At 36.8% G+C, this 19,460-nt stretch overlaps 1 long non-coding RNA gene across 1 annotated transcript in view; it reads left to right on the forward strand.

Moving 5' to 3' along the window:
- The window catches only part of LOC311606602, a 79,782-nt gene that overhangs the window by 33,086 nt on the left and 27,236 nt on the right, over positions 1 to 19,460 (forward strand). The window contains exon 2 of the long non-coding RNA XR_014782371.1: positions 8,759 to 8,956. This is a non-coding gene — a long non-coding RNA (uncharacterized lncRNA). The remainder of the gene's footprint in view (positions 1 to 8,758; positions 8,957 to 19,460) is intronic.

Consider the following 19,460-nt stretch of genomic DNA (forward strand, 5'->3'; position numbering starts at 1 on the left):
TAACAGGGTTTCTTAGTGGGTAATTTCCTTTAAAGACCTGTGAATTCTCACCACAAAAGTCCTTTGACTCTTTAGCCTCAGTAAAATCAGACTAAAGTGTGTGAGCACCTCATCTCTGTTTACAGGACAATTTAGGCACTGTAATATGTTAGTCAAAAATTTTCAGTCTTGCCCCAATAATGTACTGTTTTTTCCTGACAATGTCTACTATAAGCAAATGACCTCAACTTTCTATACCATTTACTGCAGAAAACTTGCAATTATACATGCCTTCTCTGTCTCTTCAATATGTGAATGTCCTGCAGTCCAGCAAAACCCTCATTGAGGATCTGGAACCCATAGATCAACACGGAACCACATACTTCCTTTAGTCCCCTTTAGAGGGGAGTAGCTTACCTTCAATAAATGGCATCAACAAACACTTATGGCTTAATCCCCTAACCACCTTCTACCTCTCATTCTTTCTTTCTTCAGCAAACTCTCCTTATATAGTAGTCTCCTCTACTGCAATCTGGAGTGGCATCTGTGTTGTCCCCTTTAATAAATGACTCATTGTTACAATGCAGTGAAGATAAATACAAATTAAACTGTTAAAAATATCATATAGCACAAATACTACAACTAGTGGCTTTATACTACTTCATTACTACTACAGGTAATTAAGTGAATCTAACTGAGTCAGAGGAATCTTCAGAAGAGGGTTGAAGCACATTCTCATCTTACATCTATAAAAGAGGTGATGCATGAGTCAAAATGCTAAGGATGAAACCCATAGTTAACATATACTTATTTCAGTACATAGACATTAGCTTTTTCTGGGTCTAGAGAAAGGACATTTTAAAACATTCATGGTTCTTGAGCAAAAAGAGTGATTATACTAGGAATGACATCTGAACACATTCCTTGGAACTGTGACAAGAAGCACAATAGCCTTGATGGGTTACGAAGTAAACAGAGAATGGCATTCCACCTTAGTCTTTGGAGGTCTGTATTTTATTTAAAATGGTTTGGAAATGCCTGAAGGGAAAGAGTGGAGAGGTGAGAAGTCATTTTATTTGTCAACAAATTAGTTCTTCTGGAAAAATTGAAGAAGAGGGAACAAATATCAAAGTGCCAATCCCTCATTGGTTAATTACTTTTCCAGATGCATAGATAGCAGTGCTTCACAGACAATTTAAAAAATATATTAACTTTTATTCCATGAATCATCAGCTAGATACTAGAGATGGGAAAGAGTGTCCTTAAGAGTACCTCTGGCCTTTATAACTAGAATGTTGGTTACTTCATTTCCGGAAACATAAAAATTTTGGATCTAAACGAACAAAAAATGTACTAATTTTGCATATCCTATGTTTAGAACTCTATGAGTTATCCAAATGGAAATATCAAAATCTCAGTAAAAATATCTTGGCTTGAGCTTTTCTTGTGAAAATGTGCGATGGTATTTATGAGCATGCCATCTTTCTCAAGTGATAACATAAATGAAAGTTGACCTATGATTTGAGGATGTGCATGGTTATAGAAGAAATGATAGGGGAGAATAAATATTCCTGGCAGGGAAGGAGAGACATTTGAATAGGAATCTGCCTAGATACCAGTTATGACCAGGATCACGAAATGCTAACAATCCTTAAACTAAAACAAGACTTTTTAAAATGGCCGGAGATGTCTGTAAAGTGTTTCCATATGAGGACCTTCATAAGTGGTATCTCACTGGAGCTTTAGAACTTTAAGAGACTGGATGATTTTATTATTTTTGCAATGATAGAACAATCAGTCATTTCCCCAACTCTAACCTGAAAACATGATAAAAGATCTATGTAAAAATGCATGATAGCTGTAACTCTTAAAAGTTATTCTTAAAAAACAAGACATGAAATATCAGTAGAACCATATAGCAGGTCATTACAAAGGTAGCTTAGGAACCATTGTGGTCAACACAGAGCTGAAGGGAAGGAAAAGCAGTAGGGTAAGTTAACTAAGGACTCTCTTCCTTGAAAGATACTTGCTACATTTCTATATTCATGTAGGATACTTATTTATCCCGGCTAATTCATTTTTTCCTTTTTAATTTTTATTGCTCCATTTATTATTTCTTTTAGATCATTCACTGATAATAAAACCATACCTGGTATTGGAAACCTAGCCAACTACCGAGGGCTAGTGACATCCTGAATCTTGCCGGAGAATCTACTACCACCACTTTTCAAAACAGGCCTAATTACTAATTCATTATTTTATCTAAATTAGTTTCTACAAATGTTTTGTGAAATCTAATTTTCCTTGGTGGTATTAATATGTTAGCTTAAAAATTTACTTATGAATGAGGCAAAAGTAAGTTCTTTTTTCTCTCAAACATTCAAAGGTATGCACTTTTTACTCTGGTGCCTCACCTTTGACCATGTCCCCTGGAGGGGGAGACCTAGTGGCACTCAGAGGAAGGACAGCAGGTTACCAAGAAGAGACTTGATACCCTATGAGCATATACAGGGGGAGGAAGTCCCCCTCAGTCACAGACATAGGGGAGGGGAATAAGGGGAAAATGGGAGGGAGGGAAGAATGGGAGGATACAAAGGATGGGATAACCATTGAGATGTAACAAGAATAAATTAATAAAGGAGAAAAAAAAGTAAGTCTTTCAAATCCTCACTTCTGCTTAGAACATTGACTGATAGAATAACGATCCTGCTTTGGCATTATCTTCTGAGTACTCTATGAAACTGAATACCTTTAAACTCACCATAACTTGTTACAGTGCTGCCTAACTTTATATATCAACTTAAGTGCCCTACTGGTTGATATACAGCTGGATTTGAATATCTGTGCAGGGTTTTTTGGAAAGTGTTAAAAATTGAGTATGTAGAATATATAAAGAAAAACTTTTTTAATGAGTGTTAGCATATACCAGATAACAAAAGGGCAGAAGCACGGTGAATAGACGGTTTAGTCGGGATATCCATGTTTCCCTGTTCTTGGATGAAGTTCCTGGTCCTTGAGTCATCAGATTCAGAATAAATTATACTATTAGATACCCCACTCTCTGATTAATACAGAATAAACTAGTTTTTATTTGCCTCCATGAGGTATAAGCATATATATATATATATATATATATATATATATATATATATGAACACACACATATTTTTAAGGATATTAAGATATAAGGATCTAAATCCTTATACTAACACTTTTTGTATTATATATTTATATGTATGTATAGATAGATAGATAGATAGATAGATAGATAGATAGATAGATGATAGGCAGAAATATCTATTATTTGATCTGTTATCTGATATTTCTATCTGTCTATCTATCTACAATCTCATCTTAGTTCCATTTCTCTAGTCTCTTGACTAACAGAACATCTTATCCGGTTACATTAAAGTAATATATATATAAGAAACTACCACAAGACATGCTTTAATACAAAACTGAGGTCTACTTCTAACCCATTCCCTCACCTGTGACATGATCCACTTACTCATGTTTTATCATTATTTTAAATTTTAGATTACTCAAGTTCAATAACTTTTGTCTGTAATTTTCCCACTTACAAATATTAACTATTTCTCTATTCTTTCATTACTAGATTCTTCTGTTTTGTTTTGTTTTGGTTTTGGTTGTGTAGTTTTTTTTTGTTTTGTTTTGTTTTGGTTTGGTTTTTTGTTTTTTTCAAGACAGGGATTTTCAGTGTAGCCTTGGTTGTCCTGGACTCATTTTGTAACCAGGTTGGCCTTGACCTCACAGAAATCCGAGTGACAATGCTTCCTCCCACCCTCCCAGTGCTGAGATTAAAGTTGTGTGCTATCAACCTGGCTTAGATCCTTTTTTATAGTAACAATTTTTGTATTTTGTGCTATATTGCTAGACTAATATTTACTTCAAGGAAAGTTGCAATCTGTGATTCAAAAAATTTGTCTCAATGTTCAACAAATGTTAGGTGAATAATTAATATTCACTTGATCCATCTGATATTCTTAAATAGTTTTTAGAATTTTAGTTTAAAATATTTTACATATATTCACTATGATTATTTCAAACCGGTCTGTTATTTAAAATTATTGTAACATCTTATTGGTATTGCTGAGTTTGTGACTATTTTAATTACCCTTAAACTGAATTTCTCAATTCTTAAAAAAAACATGTCAATTTATGTGTTCAAAGTGCCATTTATCAACAAATTCTGATGCATTTAGGGGAAGCCCACAATAAACAACTAGATTCAATAAAGAAAATCAACTTATAATAAAATAGGAATTCATATATATATATTAGGTTTTAGTGTTTGAAGATCTACTCTTCTTAAAACAAAAAATATTATGTAATGAAACTATAGACTCTAAAGCATATTAATTGGACTATATCTCAATCAGGATTGAAAGAGACTTGTAGTAGAATATTTTTAGGTTTATTTCCTAAACTATGTGTTTATAATATCTTGTTGTTGAGGATCTTAGGGTGCACACTAGTAAATAAGTGAGAGTCTTCCATGATTTTAGTTCAGGCACTCACTGAGCCAGTAGTATGGGGATGAGTGTTTGTGGCAGGCATTGATGTGGTTTCAATGTACCCACTGTAAGAGAATGTACTGGATATTGTGTCAGGAGAATCCATTAGATAGGGTTAGGACAGACAATTTAGGGAATATATTAACAATACGGTCATGAGTGGGGGCTTATTACCTTTGGAAGTGTTTTATTACAAAAAAAACTTTACTCTTCTCCTTCCCATCATTTTGTGCTTTTTCAATAATGTGACATAAAAAGATTGGCCTTAGCTAATTCTATCTACAATCTCCTTTGATAAACTTTCTGTAGACACTTTTGACTAACAAAACATCCTATGCAATCATATTAATTAGTCTGCTAACATAAGAAATCTCCACATACAATGAATTTTGAAAATATATTATGTGTTTGTTTCTTATTTTCTAGATCCATGAGCCCATAAGCTACTTTACATTATAAATTCTCCTGCCAATGGCATTCTGTTGCAGCACCAAACAATGATCTGAGACGTATACTTAAGGCTTTCTCCAATCTAACTACTTAAGTATAAATGTGAGCACATTCATCTCGGTATTTTTTTCTAATTAAACATATTTTTATTAATTATTTATTTACTTTACATCCCAATTGCAGCTTCGGCTCCATTCCCCACTCCCAGCCTCACACTTCCAATTCCCTTTCCCTCCCTCCACACTTCCTCTCCTCAGCAGAAAAGGCGAAGCTTTCCATGGAGATCAACCAGCCTTGCCTTATCAAGTTGCAGTAAGATTAGGCACATCTTCTGATGAGGCTAGACAAGGCAGCCCAGTTAGGGGAGAGGGATCCAAAGGCAGGCAGTGTGGTCAGAGATAGCCCCTGCTTCACTTCGGAGTCTCACATGAGGATGCAGCTGCACAACTGTTACACATGTGCAGAGGGCATAGGTCCATCCCATTCATGCTCTTGTTGGCAGTCCAGTGTCTATGAGCACCTGTGGGCCCAGGTTAATTGATTCTGTAGTTTTTCTTGTGGTGGCCCTATGGCTCCTTCAATCCTTCTTCCTCCTCCTTCACAGGATTCCCCAAACTCCACTTAACGCTTGCCTGTGAGTCTCTGCATCAGTTTCCATCACTTGATGAGTTAAACCTCTCTAATGACATTTATGATAGGCTCCTGATTGGAAGTATAGCAGAATATTTTTAATAGTGTCAGGGGTGAGCTCCCTCTCATGGCATACTTCTCAAGCTGGGCCAGTCATTGGTGGGCCTTCCCCTCAAATTGTACTCTGTCTTTTACCCCTGAACATATGGTAGACAGGAGAAATTGTGAGGTTCTGTGGCTGATTTGATTTCCCAGCCTCTCCATTGGAAGCCTTGCCTGGTTACTGGAGATGATCACTTCAACCTCCATATCGCCCATTGCTAGAAGTCTAAACTAGAATCACCCTCTTAGATTCCTGGGGGCTTACACTGTCCTAGACTTCTAGCTCATCCCAGAAATGCTGCCACTCATCCAGTTGTCTCTCCCTCTAACCCTCTTCATCTCTTCTCTAGGTCCCCACTCCACCAGCTCCTCACCGATCTCTACCTTCCTTCCAGCCCCAGTGTCTCAGGGAGATTCAAGCATTCCCTTCGTGAGCCTGTCACTTAGCTTCTTTGAGTCTGTGTTTTATAGCACGTTAATACTGTTCTTTATGACTACCATATACGTATAAGTGAGGACATACTATGTTTGTCTTTCTGTGCCTGTGTTACCTCACTCAGACTGATCTTTTATAGTTTCATTCATTTGGCTGCAAATTTCCTTGTTTTTAATGTCATTGTTTAATGCCGTTGTTTTTAATGGCTGAGTAACACTCCATGGTGAAAATGTACTGGGTTATTTTTATCTATTCTTCATCTGAGGGACATCTAGGTTGTTTCCAGTTTCTGGCTATTACAAACAAACTTGCTATGAAAATAGTTGAACAAATGTCCATATAAGCCCAAGAGTGGTATAGATGGGTGGGTAAAGGGAGTAGGTAAAGATGTGCAGTTGTATAACTGGGTCTCAAGGTAGAACTATTCCAGTTTTCTGAGACACTGACAAACTGATTTCCAAAGTGATTGTACAAGTTTGCTTTCCCAGTAGAAATGAAGGAGCGTTCCCTTTGGTCCACATCCATGCCAACATGAGCTGGGACTTGATGTTGGATTGTTGCCATTCTAAAGCATGTAAGATGGAATCTCGGAATTGTCTTGATTTGCATTTCCCTGATGACTAAGGAAGTTGAACATTTCTTTAAGTGCTTCTCAGCCATTATATATTCCTTCACTGAGAATTTTCTGTGCAGATCTGTACTCCATTATTCCAATTGTGTTATTTGGTTTGTGGGTGTTTAATTTCTTGAGTTCTTTATATAGTTTGGAAATTAGCCCTCTGCCACGTGTAGCAGCTCACTGCTGCTAACTCTGCTACACCCGCCCCACACCAGCTTGGCCAGGGAGTCCAAGTAGTTAGGGGACTGGGGGCTAGGGGCCTCCTCTGGTTGTCCCTGATGCCTGCAGGCCTCAGAGAATGCAGACAGAGATGTGGCATGCAAATGGAAGACAAGGGGTCTGGAGCAGTTTACTGATTTGGCTGGGCTCCAAGGGCACCTAGCAAATAAGAACTTGTGGTGTGGGGTCCTGCTTGACAGTCCCTGGTGCTGGCAGGCTCTGGGAATTCAGGCCATGTTGTGGGTTGAAAAATGGAGTGCAGGAGACAGGGTGCATTTTGTCAAATCTGAGTGTGCAGTAAGCAGACCTGGCAGGAAAGTAGGTTAGGGCTATCTATTTAAATTTATCTTTAAGTTAATGCTTTAAACTTGAAAAGTTGAGATTAATGGTGTACATGGTACACCATTTAGAGACATTTGGAAAAATGGACATATAAATAATTATGTTAAATGTATCTCTATTTCCCTAAATATTATTTTATTTTCATTATTAAATTATTCAAAAATATTATTAAATTATTCAAAAATGCTTCTATCTTTTAAAAATATACAGCATTTTAAATTATCATCTGCAATAAGTTACTTTTATATGCAATAGTAAAATTAAACTTTTTACTTTTAATTATAATTTAATTACTAGTTACTGTTCTTTCTCATTTGTTATATATTGAAAACAAATGTGTGTGAACACACATTAATGTATGCATATAATAATACCCCAAGCATGAATATATGTCAAGGATGTTACTATCAATATTTTAATAAGGATTATTTTATTTGTGTGTGTGTTTGTGTGTGTGTGTGTGTGTGTGTGTGTGTGTGTGTGTGTGTGTGTGTGTGTGTGTTTGATGACCCATAGAAACTACAAAGAGGCATCAGATTAGCTTGCAGGTAATCAATCACACAATGTAGATTCTAGCAGCCATATTTGGTGCCCTGTACAAGCTCTTAACCTTTAACTGGTGAGCTACCTCCTCACTATCCTGTGTGTTTCTACACATCACATACATGATTAATGTTTTAAATTAATCACAATAACAAATTAACTTATACTTTTTAGAATATGAAATAATATTAACAGGTGTTTATATATGCCTAACACATTGCCAAAAAAATGATAATGAACCAACACTGAAATAATATAGTTATAAGGCAAAGATATCAACTTCCTCTGGAATGACTATTGTTGCAAAAATCTGAATGTATACTACATATAAAGAAACATGAGTCAAATCTAATTTCAAACTTCTTCTGTTTCTCCATTTTCTACCTAAAACAATAATACTTTATCTCATACTATCCTGAAAATAAGTACTAAGATTTCAGAAACTGAACAGTGTAAGATAAAAATGAGATCAATACAATACACTACATTTAATGTTTTCATTTAAAATATTTTAGTAATGCATAATTGCCAAATACATTTGTTGATTTTTTTAGTAGCGAAGGAGGATTATTTTAAATAGCTGTCTTTTCAGAAAATAAACTTTATATTAAACTGTAAAGCACCAGAAAATCAATCTGTACCATAAAAATATTATCATATTGTATAGTGGGTGAGTCATAATTTACAAAGCACATTCACAAACTGTTTCTCATTATCATTTCTTATAAAAGTGCTGAAAATGCTATCCATATTTATGTATTAGAAAACTGAGAATTAATGTCCTTCAATTATGTATATGTGATAACAATAACAGAAGGCAAAGCCAGAAACTTAATTTAGACCATTAATACTTCATACACAGCTTTGCTCTCTACAGTAACAACCCTTCATATCTCAATTCAGGTACTTGAAGATGATGTATTCAATGGGGACAAATAAAACCAATAGATGAATTTTGAGCAGCACACATGCAAATGAGAAAGTCTGCAAGTTTTGATGGTGGGTGGAAAGCAGCACAAGAGAGGAGAAGGCAAAAGCTAAGTATCAGAGGCATGATGAAAAGTAAGCAAACATTTCTGCAGATGGATCTATGACATCACGGTAAGTAATGCCGGTAGCTCCCACCCATTGCGCATACATCTTTTTCCACCAGGGAGTCCAGGAGAGGCCATTAGAAAGAACACCAGACCTTACAGTGTCTGTATGATGTAACTTTCTGCTAGATGTGATTTTATAGCCTGTTGAGGGTTGTTCTAGCTTCCTTCCTATTTCTGTGATAAATTACTTGAGGAACAACAAATTAACGGAGGAGATGCATTTGACTTTTACTTCCAGGTAACAGTTCATCGCTGAGGGAAGTCAAGGCAGGAATATAAGGCAGGACACCAAAGCAGAAAACATGAAAGAACCCTGTTTGCTGTCTTACTGCCTTGTTCTCGCACAAACTCTTGCTTAGCTAGCTTTTGTATACAGCCAAGGACCATGCACCTAGGCATTGCTCTGCCCATAGTAGTTGGACTCCACTGAAGCAACTAATAATCAACAAACTCCTCAATAGACATTCACAGAGACCAAACTCATAAAACTAATTACTCAATTGAAACTAAATTTATCTGATTGTAGACTTTGTCAAGTTAACTGTGTATACTGAAGAGGACAGGATTTTTTTTTAAATGAGAATTTCATCAAATGCTAGCTGAAACAGTTACAATTTCTGACATGAAACAGTTAATAGGAAAAAAGGAATGTATATTAAAAGCCTCTGATATTTTAGACTTCTACTCCTGAGGGAAGTCTTTGGTATGTTAAGAGAGAAATTACTATTTTTTACAGGTGGATTAAAGGTAAATGGCATTTATATGACAATAAGAGAACCATGATCCTAGAAGGATATTAATGTTTCTGAGAAATGAGCACAAAAATAGATCTAAAAATAAAGTTACATATAGAAAATTTCATCTTGAAAAAAATCCTAGCAAAAAGAGAAAAGTTATTTATCTATGTTATGAATAATTAATCATACAGTGTCCAGGATAGAAATCAAGAAAAAATATGCAGAGTCCTGTAGATTCATGTAAGAGGTAAAACATAATCTAGTATATAGCCCCAGCCCATTGGCCTGAGCACCACTATGATGAGCAAGCATGTATTGGAGGAAGCTAAAAGAAAGAGAGGCAGTGTAGTTCATGTGCAGTAGAGAGAGGTGGAACTGGATGAACAACAAGGAACAAGTGGGTCTGAGTGGCCTCACTATCACATGAGACCATAGTAACTTCCATCCCAGCCTGCGGCTGAACACTATTTCTGGATCCATGGTTCTTTGCTCATGTTACCATCTATAAATCTGTGCAGAAGCCTGTTGTTGATGTTTGGATGTCTGAGGGCAGTAGTAAGATGGTTCCGCCATGAGAGAGTTGACATAGCTCCTCAGTGATAAGGAAAAGGAGGTGTTAGTGTGGCATAGGTCTTGGTGATCTGGCTCAGCCTCTCATTGTCAAGCACAAGGCAGTGACAGTGGTGGCATGGGCATCAGATTTAGTGGTATGGAAGAGATGGAATAGGCATGGTCATGGGACGGGTCCTGGAAAGCTGGCTCAGCCTCTCACCATCAGACACAAGGCAGTGCCAGTGGTGTGGTGGGCATTTGGTGGCATGGCCATAGGACAGCTGACCAGGTGGGATGGGCATGGGAGAGCTGGTAGAACCGTAACTGCAAGATCTCCATGACTTGAGAAACAACAGAATTGCTAAGAAGAGTCTTAGCAAGGGGGCAGTATTGATGCTGTACCGAAAGTCAGAGCTCTTGAACTGGACCAATAACTCAAAAGGGTATAATATGTGACACATCACAGATCTGGATGCTACCACAAATAACAAAGATTTGATGGAGATCTGGAAAGAAGGAGCCAAGTGGTAAACACAAAGCAGAAATGGAGACAATACAGTGCTGAAGAGTGTAGGAGAAGGCTGTGGTTAATAGAGAAATAGGTTGTTGCCCTTAGGGGCCAACACTATGTTGTCTTATTTATTTTATTTTAACTTCTTTTTAAATTTCCTTTTGGAAGGGGAGGTTATATGAGCGGAGGGCAGGCATAGAAGGCCTTGGAGGTGAGTATAATTGGAGTACATGATGTGGATTTCCCAAAGATCAATAAAAATTACTACAAAATAATCTAGCTGTAATGAATAAGGTCACATTGAGCAAGACTAACATTAAGAATTCCTATTCAGGAGGTAGCAGAGATGGCTCACTGGTTAAGAGTGTTGCCTACTCTTCTAGAGGAGTCAGATTCTATTCTCAGCACCCACATGGCAGCTCACAACTGTCTGTAACTCTCATTACAGGGGCTCTCACACAGACATACATGCAGCAGAACACCAATGCACATAAAAAATTTTTTTAAAAATTCCTACTTAAAACCATTCAGTTTTGCAGGACATCAGTTTACATATACTAATCTTCCTCAGTATCACAGAGATTGGAAAACTTTAAGTGAAAGTTATGATTTTATGAGTAGCATCTAAGAACTTTTCACAACCTTTAAAAAGAGATGCCAACATAAATATTATAACAGTGCAAGTTTTTTTCTTGATATACCAGCATAAAACATTTGTTAACATTCATATGTTTTGACTAAAAACACATTCTAACAAGTATGAAGATGATACACTAATATCATTTTAATTTGAATTTTCAAAACACTTAATGATTCTGGGTTTTTTTTTCTTAAATTCTTTGGCCATTTTATGTTCTTTTTTGATAAATATTTATTCATGTCTTTTTCTCATTTCCATTCTAAAGGTGGACTATTTTTTTTCTTGTAATAAGTGAGTTATTTCAGTTCTTTACACACACTGGACATTAAACTCTTACTGTACATATGGTATCAAATATTTCTTCACATTACTTATATTGTCTTTTTTATTTTTCCTTTGCTATGTAGAAATTTTGTAGGTTAATGTTATCCCACAGTTTTCATTTTTTCTCTTATCTGTTCTTTAGAGATAATAACCAAATATTGCTATCCAGATAAATGTTATGAAACTTTCTCCTATATTTTGTATTGTTCATTTTGTAGTTTTTGATATAATATACAAGGGTTTAATTCATCCTAAGTTAATTTTTATAAGTGGAGTGAAGGAAAGATCAAACATCTTTTTCTGCACATTGACATTGAGTTTTGGCAACATGACATATTGTTGAGGGCCCATGTAAATCATTAAAATTCCCAGAGAAACTAAAAGTAGAGCCATATCAAGTGAATTGCTCACCCTGCTTCTGTGTATGATGTTGGAGGAGGGTCTTCTGCACTGGGTGTTCAGATGTTGGTTTCAGTGCCCAAGATCTGGTTACCGCCCTGTGCAGGGCATGAATGTTGAACTACCTCCTGTACTCAGGTGATGTCAGGAATGTTCTCCAATTACTCCTGATTGGCCAATAAAGATGCTGAAGCCTGTGGTTGGGCAAAAGAAATGGAGGCCCAGGACCTTGGTTGAGAAACCATGAGGCACTGAGAGAGGTAGGAGGAGCAGAGCATGGAGAAAAAGAATGGCCTAGCAGAGCAGATCTAGCCTAAAAAAGAAGACTTATTTTTAAGTAACTTGGGTTGTATCACTGAGAGATAGCAAAACAGCTTAGAGGGTTGATATCTTCCTAGCTCTGGTGCTTTAAGCTTCAAAACAAATCATAGTCTTTCTGTGTCAATTATTTTAGAAGCCAGTGGGATTAAAGAAAGCTGTTTCTTTACTAATTAGTATCTTACAGTGTGTATCCTATACGTTTAAAATCAAAGATGAGTGTGAAGGATATTATATTAAGAATATTAAACCAGACAGAAAAAAAAAACCTAACTACGACACAGTTTTACCTATGTATCAATTCTGAAAATGTAGACTCTTAGAAAATGATAATAGAATGATGACTTTCAGCCTACTATAGGTTGGATTGTGACAGGCAAAGGAAAATATAAGGAGTTGATGACAAATAGTAAATGAGATGTGAGAAGGGTCAATATATTACACCGCAGGATCATTATGCTGAAAACGAATGAACTTCAATGTAACTTCAATGAACATCAATGTAACTAAAGAAGTAAAAATGCTTCTCATAATAAGATTGGTAAATTGGATGAAATATTTGTAAGAATCTTAATTTTAAAATTTGACATTGGACTCTCCAAGAAGACAGCGCCCAGAATAGCACATACTGTATCTGAGTAGCACAAGCTCAAAGACTGAAGACCAAGTGAGTGGCCTGGCTGCTGACTCCAAAATGCTGTTGTCTATGTTACCCTGATGACAGGAGGCAACGCTGAATCTAGGGACCCTCAGTTCTAGGCTCCTGCATCCAAGAGACAAATACTGCCCTAGACTCCTAGGCACCTTGTGCCTTCCTCTTACTCAAACATAACTCCCAAGTTCCAGAAACATGTGGCTCCACTGTTTGGTCCCCAGACTCCTCTTAATTCCCCAAGGGCAGTTCCCGGGTACCAGAGACACAGTCTTAGCCTCTGATCCATGGTTTTACCAATTCTCCCGGTAAAGACCTGCTAGACAATAGGATATACAGGGTCTTGCTCCAAGATGGCGGCACTCAGCGGATTCTGAGTACTAGGAGCACAATGTCTGCTGGGAAAGAAAACCACTGCTTTGCAGACTCCAAAAGCCTAGCTTCCATCTGTTGGTATCCCTATCCCCAAGAAAAAGAGAAAATCCTGGTAGCCAGATATGCACAGTACCGTCCTCATACTTCCTGGCTCTTTCCACCAACCTAAGAATGATTCTGAATTCTAAAGACCTGCATATTCTGCCTACAGTTCACAGCTCTACTAGTTGTCTTGAGGAGACAAGGAATACCTCACAGGATCACACATATTAGAAAGCCACACCTTAATTCCCTACCTTTAGGTCCAACTGGGACAACAGCCACACAGAACTATAGGCTACTTGAGGAGATCAAGCTACCAGACCACAGCCTAGGGCTCTTTGTACATGCCTGAGAAGTCCAACAGGCTCCAGGAACAACCACGAGCACCAGGTACATCCAGATGGCTAAAGAAAGACACACATGGTATGCACTCACTTATAAGCAGATTTTAGCCCTATATTATAGGATAAACATACTAGAATTCACAGGATCAAAAAAGATAAGTAACAAGGGGATGCTTAAATCCCACTCAGAAGGGATAATAGAATAGAAAGAAGTGACTGAAAAGAGAGAGCAAGGTAGGAGAGGGATGACAGAGAGAAATGAGGATGGCGGTCAGATCTGGGAAAAGTGAGGGTAAGAGGTCAGAGGGCCTGTAAAGAGAAGATAAACTATGGGCTAGGGCATCTCTGTGACAAGCTGGACACATAAGACAGGGTAGGCTTCTAAGAGGATACAGGAGTGACTCTTGCTGAAACTCCTAGTAGTACGGGTCATGAAGACCGAGAGGATACCCTCTAACTAGACAGGACTCTTAGTGGATTGAAGAGAACATCAACCCACCCATAAAATTATCAACCCATAATTTATTCTGCCTTCAAGCAGTGCAAGAATACAGATAGAACAGAGATGGAGGGAATGTTTAAACCATTATCTGGCCCAACCTGAGACCCACCACAAGGGAGAGATATGCTCATAAGCAGGAGTCTATTATAGCTCTTCTCAGAGAGGTTCCACTCAGCCCAGGATTGAAATAGATGCTGAGACACATGGCCAAACATTGGATGAAGCATAGGAAGTCTTGTGGAAAAGTGGGGGAAAGGATAAAAGTGCATCGATGACAGGAGTTCTACAAGAAGAACAACAAAGCCAATTAACCAGGGCCCAGATGGAAACTGAACTACCCAACCAAGGACCATGCATGGATGGATGTCCTGGACCTAGACCCCCTACAGAGATGTAGATGATGGGCAGCTTTGACTTCATGTGCGTCCTCTAGTAAAGGGAGTGGGAAATGTCTTTAACATCAAGTCAATTGCCTGCTTTTCGTTCACTTTCTCCAGGTGGGGCTACCTTGCCAGGCCACATGAGAAGAGGATGATGCGGCTTGATGAGCTGGCGTGGGTTGTCTTGGAGGCATCTCTTTTCTGAGGAATAAGAGAGGAGGGATGGGGGAGAGAGGGAGGGTGGGTCTGGGAGGAGAGGACAGAAACAGCTGTGGTTCGGATTTAAAGTGAATAAATAAATAAATTAATTGTAAAAATAAAGTAAAACGAAGAAACTAGATTACCAGAGGAAAAATTGATATTGTATATTTAAATCCATAGATAATACTGTGTTTTAAAAGTACACATGATTATTTTTTATCAATTGAAAATATTTATTTTGACGCACATAACAATAGAAAACTCTCCAAGCTTATCAAGTTGAGAGGTTCAGATCTGTTCTTCTATTATGTCAGCAGTGATCACATCAAAAGCAATCCTGGCTGTATCTTGTGTTATAAGGAAGGAAATGAATGAATAAATAAATAAATAAACAAACAAACAATAAATGCACTGTGCATTTGTCAGCATTCAGGTACCATGATATATATATATATATATATATATCATTGTTTCAGATTTGTTTGGTTAAAAATAAAGTGCACTTATTTCTTGGTATGTCTCTTCATTAGGACATTTTACTGAATGCCAGTTGTTTAGGGATGTGTCAGTGACAAAAGGATAATACAACCATTTTCTGTCATGCATAACATCAGATTGAATGAGTTTTCTCATAGAACCAATTACTAACAACTGTTATACATTTAGGTGATGGTAAGCAAGCAATATGGAGAAGAAAAGATGTAAAAAAATGCTAAAATAATTTTATATTAAAGTAAATATTAAACTAGTTATTTAAAATAAAATATTTATGCAAATTAGTTATTCATTACTACATTGATTATCTTGATTTTTTTTGTAATGTTATGGGGTCTAAACTAGTTCATGATTGCCTTTGGAACTGGGGATTTGTGGCAAATGTATGAAATGCATGTTTATGCTTTCAGTATCTCCACGATTATAGTAGCATACTTTAAGAAATAAAGCAGAGGAGAGAAAGAATAGAATCCTGATTTTAAAAAAGACAACTGGAAAATAATTTTGGAAAGTGGAATGCTTTATTTTACACATTTAAAAACTAAATTATGTTCATGGCTATTCCAGCAACCTGTATCTAAGGCAAAGGCATTGCTTTTCTTCTTCTTATTTTTTTTTTATTTCTTCCAGTTTCTTTCTTCTACTTATTTACTTTTAGCTGCTACTCTTTCTTAGAGCGGTACTTCCTGATGGGTCTATCATTAGCATAAGCCCTCATATCTTCCCTTTACTCATTTGATCTCTTTTCCTCACAGTGTTCCTCTCTTCCTATTCATTTTTTTTTTTACTTCTTCTTTTAAGAACTTTCATTTCTTTTCTGTCTGTGGGAGGGTGGTAAGGAAGAGCACAAACCATTTGAGGACAGAGCACCAAGAAGAAAACCTTTAACCTCTTCTCACCTGAAAATAATTGAAAATCTTCAAAAAATGACAGATTTGAATTGTATTCCATATTGAGGTTTATGTTAAGGTCAGGCATCATGGCTGACTTTTTTCTTGCTTAAACCAGATGATTGAAAATGCCAGCCAACCACATGTCCTTGTTCTGAATGCAATCTTAACTTGATTTCTTTTAGGTGGTTTTTGAATTGCTTTGAGTTTCTAATTAAATTGTACCAAGTGTTATACACTTTGATTATGTAAAGACATTTTCATTTCCTAACATTATATGTTTTAAAATCTATCTACTTGATGCCATTTCTACATGAGGTAGATAACAGATCTCATTGTTACGCAGAAGCAGTTTCTCAAATGTGAAAGGGAGTAGCAATGGCTGCTTCACTGTCTACTCTTTTGCATTTAAATACTGGAGCTTCTCCTGGCAGCTTCTCATAAATATAAATTTGATAAAAAGATCCAGAGTCACCACCTACATTTCAATGCTTTGATTTTTTATATGCAAATGAAAGAAAAAACTTTCCTTCACATTGGGTTAATAGAACTGATGCCAAACTCTGTCATGCAGTGAGAATTTTGATACCATTGCAGAATAGTACACACACTATTAAACTGAAACTTTAAAACACACAAAACATGTTAGATGTGATAATATGAAACAGAAAAGAAGTGTCAAATTATAGAAAAATATGTTAGTGATACATCTCTAAATGTTGTAACAATTATGAGTACCATATTCACATTGACCACAGAGGACAAAAGCACAGCTCCAGTCACATAATTATTATGTTAGAACATACAGCACACATAACAACAATGCCAGCATATTTTGATGAAACTACAGGGAATGTCTAATGGTGATAGGGAAGATTGTTGGACATTGTACACTCATAGAGCTGAAGTTACTTAGTTTCTTTTGGGTTTGGTTTCTTCTGTTAGCTAACTATCACAGTTACAGTGTGTTGAGACAACTCGAAAATGAGACAGATTTATTTTGGGTCATTGTTTGAAGAGGACTCTATCCATGATCACTGAAGTGTGCTGCCTAGGGTCAGTGGTGGCAACAGTACATACAACGTGGCAGGCTCATGTACCAGAGGCTTTCGTGGCATCGGAGAGAAGATAAAAGGGGTTTCCAGGTTCCACTGACTACTTGAATAATGCACAGCCACTGACATCACGTGTCCATGCCATGGCCTAAGAACATACTCCTCACCATGATGATCCTGGACTCTAAGTGGCTGGAACAGTGAGCCCCAAATTAAGTGCTTTCCTTTATAACATTCCATCATAACAGCATTTTCCCCCATAACAGAAAGTAGCTAAGGTTCTTAGTAGAAATTTTAAAATGTTTGTTGGTTATATGAAGTAATTTAGATTGACTGTTAAAAAAAAAAAAAACAAAAACTCTGGAGCTTGAAAAATCAAAGTCCAATATGCATAGGTGAGTAAAGATGTTAATACTCTGTAAAAACCAGAAATCATTTGGAATAGGGCTGGCCTGTGACAGATGTTTCATACAATTTATTCTTAATTTAATATCATCTATGCATGGCAGTAACAGAAATCTTTTAATATCAACTTCACTCGCTTTCCTTCAACTTTCTATTTGTGTGTGTGTTTTCTGACTATGTGCAGAGCTTTTGTTTACTGTGTATCCTAAATAGGAAACAGGATGACATACTTAAGTGCATTACCATTGAGCTGGAAACTCTCAAGACAGTGCTTTGGAGTCTGTCTAATGAAATACAGATTAGTGACTTTGGAATTACTTATTTGTCTTCTGTCTTCAGTTTAGTTTCACTGTTCACAAGATCAAGAGAAAAAGTCTTATGTTTCTTTAATAGAGATATGCATGGCTCAAATATACAGAGACTTAAATGTAAATTGGAGTAAGTTGGCATATGTATGAATGAAGTTAATTTTAAATATAAAAGTTGTACATCACATTATATTTTTCTTCTATCTTTGAAAAGTCCCCAGACTTAACATTCATTGAAATTATTTTTTTATTAAGCATATACAACTCAAATAAAAGGCCCTGATAATAGCTTATAACATGTACAAAACATCTGTGATTACCGCCACTTCGTAGCTGATGGACCATAAAGCATGCTGCTTGTAAAAGGCCAAATACAAAATAAAGCTGTTAAAATGTATCACAGTATTTTATAGATTAGGAGCGTGTTGAAATGGTACGATATTTCAAAGATACCACAACAATTAGGAAAAACGACCTCCAATGCATTTTGTTAGGCTGGAAAAAGAACTGTATGCCCTCATATCTAAATCACCATCTGACATTAACACTAACCCAGAGGCAACCCTCGTTTTATGAGGAAAAGCCCCTCCCAACTGGTTTCTATCATTCTTGCTCCAGGATCTGGGGAAGGTGAACAGTCTTCGACATGCACCAAACTTTATCTCAAATTTCTGATGGCCTAGAGCTGCCTAGCAATGATTTTTCCCATCCTGGGGAAGGTGAACAGTCTTCGACATGCACCAATCTTTATCTCAAAGTTCTGATGGCCTAGAGCTGCCTAGCAATGATTTTTCCCTAGGCAAATCAACATTTTTGTACAGTAACATATAAAGTTAAGATAAGCCTTCAAACTGTGATATAAAGTCTGTTTTCTGTAACCAGGCAAGGCCTGTTTGGTTGATGTCCCTGGGAGCCCTGTCCTTCTAGGGAGGAGCTGGTGTAGACGGGAGGCAAGTGTGGAGGTGTGAGGCCTGGAGGGTCAGAAGAGGAAACTGCAGTCAGGATGTAATATATGAGAGGATAATAAAAACATTATTTTAAGTCAGGCATGGTGACCCACTCCTGTAATCATAGCATTTGGGGGAGTAGAGGCAGGTGGATCTCTGTGAGTTTGAGGCCAGCATGGTCTACAAAGTGAGTCCAGGACAGCCATGACTACACAGAGAAACTCTGTCTCCAAAAACTAAAAACAAACAAACAAAAAAAACCCAAAAATAAAAAAAATATCCATATTATCTTCCATCTCCCCATTTCCCAATTATAGGAAGGGCTTCTATTTAGTTCTGTATAATTCAGAATAACTCAAAATATCATATAATACAGTACCTTTTTTGAAAATATTTATTAAAAATTCAGAAGTATGTCTACATTTCCCAAA

The sequence above is a fragment of the Acomys minous genome (assembly GCF_964271855.1).
Source record: "Acomys minous genome assembly, chromosome: 1".
NCBI lineage: Eukaryota > Metazoa > Chordata > Mammalia > Rodentia > Muridae > Acomys > Acomys minous.